Genomic DNA, 2,717 nt, shown 5'->3' on the forward strand with positions numbered 1-2,717 from the left:
AAGGTCTGGCTGGCGTCCGACACTTTAGAGACATGGACATTGGTCGTAAGGGACCATTTTCCTGGGCGAAATACCCCGGGAAAATACCCTTACAATAGACATTACTTATAAGCATGTCCCAACACTCGTCAATACGCTGCTGGTCAGGGTACTCCATCTCTATCCACCGAATGGGCCTAACTACAATTCCTGTCTAGGGATTCGAATATTTCAACTCACCAGAAGGAATAGCCGCCTATCACATCACCATGGAAACAGACAAATACGCAATGTGTTTTTTCATTCTGTTATCCGTTCTGGTTTTAAGCGCTGCTATACTGATGGTTTTTGGATTATTTATGTTGATCAAAGTTATTATCACGATGCCTTTCCTGAAAATATGGAATAAAACCCTCTGGAACATTTAAAATGCATGCATGCGTTCATTTATTCACAATCACATTCCTAACACCGGGAGCAATGCCCTGGCAAATGTTTTTGATACCACTTGTGTCTACTCAAGATAAAATAGTCTGATACTTGTTTCGGCAGTCTGCAGAATCCTTCCTTACCGACCTCAGCCCCCTACCACCCACCGCCACCCACCACCCACCGCCATGACAATTCGAGTTGGCAGCCACAACATAATATTTTTATTCATTGCATACTTTGACTTTAAAATGCTAGGCACATCTGTACTTATCTTTCAGCCTTCGGGATTAAGAAATCAAGAAAACAGAGATGAATTACGTAAACGGTGGATATTCAATCGTGGTTAATTCCGATATATGGTAACAATGGCCCAAGTCTTATAGAAAGACGAACATGCTCCTACACGGAGAGAAATATTTAGTAACAATTACGGAACTGTCAGTTCGCGTCGTGATTACGGAATTAACTCGAAAAATTCAAGTGACGGTATCGTAATTTTTCACACATAATACAGATAGAAATTACAGAACGGCACAGAAAAATTCCGTGACTTTAGATAAAAATTGCTTATTTACAGTTCGATAAAATTTAGCAAATTTAAACAATCGTCAATAAAATTTAATACAACCACATTTCGCTCCGGAATTACGAAAAAGACATGTAATTTTTATTTAATATTTATCTCCGTGTAATCTCCATAAACAGCGCGTAGTACACACACATATCCGCTGGCGTATGACAGATGGTGCAGTAGTTGTTCACAATTATATTTAATAATTTGTTGATGGGACTCAGCATAAAACTCTACTTAGAACGTTGGTACCGACGAATTCCGTAAGTTGCTGACCAAATTCGAGAACATTTGGAGTGTCGATTACGACGCGAGACTGATGACTAAGACGATCGACGGAATTATGAGCGTTATAAATCCCGACATACTGGAATTTCCAGTAAACACCGGACAGGGTGAATTCAACTGATTCCGCAAGTGGGTACTGGAATATCGCGAGGAGTTCCCGCTTTCTTATGTTCCTTAACAAAGCAAGAACGAGTCTGACTATTTTGCTGAAACAAATGAGTCCAATTTCAGTCAATGATTTGGATTTGAAAACGTTCAATGTGGTCCATCACACTTCATAGCTATAGTGGTAATTAAATATTGCTAAATCGAAGTAATTTCTTTGCTCGGTTTCATGTTATAAACGTAATTTTAGATTAATTTCAAGTTGAAAGTTAGGAAATTCTATTTGAAAAGATGACAATCATATTTATTTAGTCCTCCTATCATATTTAAACATATGAAAGGAGGAGAGAGTCGGAAAAGGAAGTTACCAGAGTACAAATAAATACATCCCATTTACACACATATTTACATCAATTTGAGAGTATCGGACGAAACAATACCATGCGTTTCCATAGTATTTTATAAACAGTCCATTAGGGATGGTGCTCTTCTGCTGTGCCGTACCTCTGGAGCTGGCTTTAGAGGTCTCCCCATGTTCTTTCAATGTTTTGTGTATGGACGTTGGTCATTTTAATTCATTCAGTTTGGCGTATGATCTCCACTGATCCGAAATGACAGTGGTTCCTGGTAGAATCCACTCTTTGATGGTCACCACAAATGATCCTGCCGTTCGATCGTTTATTGTGGTAATGAGAATGCATTTTGACTTCCTCTCATATGTTCCGAACACCCATTGCTCCTCTATAATGCATCCTCGGTGATCCTTCCGATGGGCAACTTTGATTTCATCGATTTCCACCATTATATTGGGTCCTTCCAACATGGTGGTATGCTCTTCAAACCAATCGATGACTAGTTCTCTAACAAAGGTGGACCAATCCACAGCGGTTTGTCGTGAAAGTCTAAGTTCAAATTCTAGGAATTCTAGTCATGGCGGATTCATTAAGGGGTAGATCCCGATAAATCGCACGGCTGTAGCCAAGGGAATGTGCATTCCATAGAACCAGGATCTGTGTAGGTAGCTATATTCAGTGTCACACGTGACACCACCTCCTTTCTTATGGTTTCCACCTTTTTTTTTATTTTTCTACACCGGAACATGCCCCTCGCATTGTTGGCCATCATAATTCCAGTGCATTTAGGACACTCCATCTCCCACACCAACACCTTGCGATCACGTAAGAACTCGTTGTTGTGTTACCCTTTGTGTTGTGACCTTGCCCGGGGAATTAAAATTGAGTAATTACCGGCGACGCCACGATATTCGTGAATTAATAATATTCTGATAAAAGTTAGGAGAATGTACTATCACTTACGGCGGACCTGAAATAATAAGAGGGAG

The sequence above is a fragment of the Fopius arisanus genome, unplaced genomic scaffold (assembly GCF_000806365.1).
Source record: "Fopius arisanus strain USDA-PBARC FA_bdor unplaced genomic scaffold, ASM80636v1 scaffold00117, whole genome shotgun sequence".
Lineage (NCBI taxonomy): Eukaryota > Metazoa > Arthropoda > Insecta > Hymenoptera > Braconidae > Fopius > Fopius arisanus.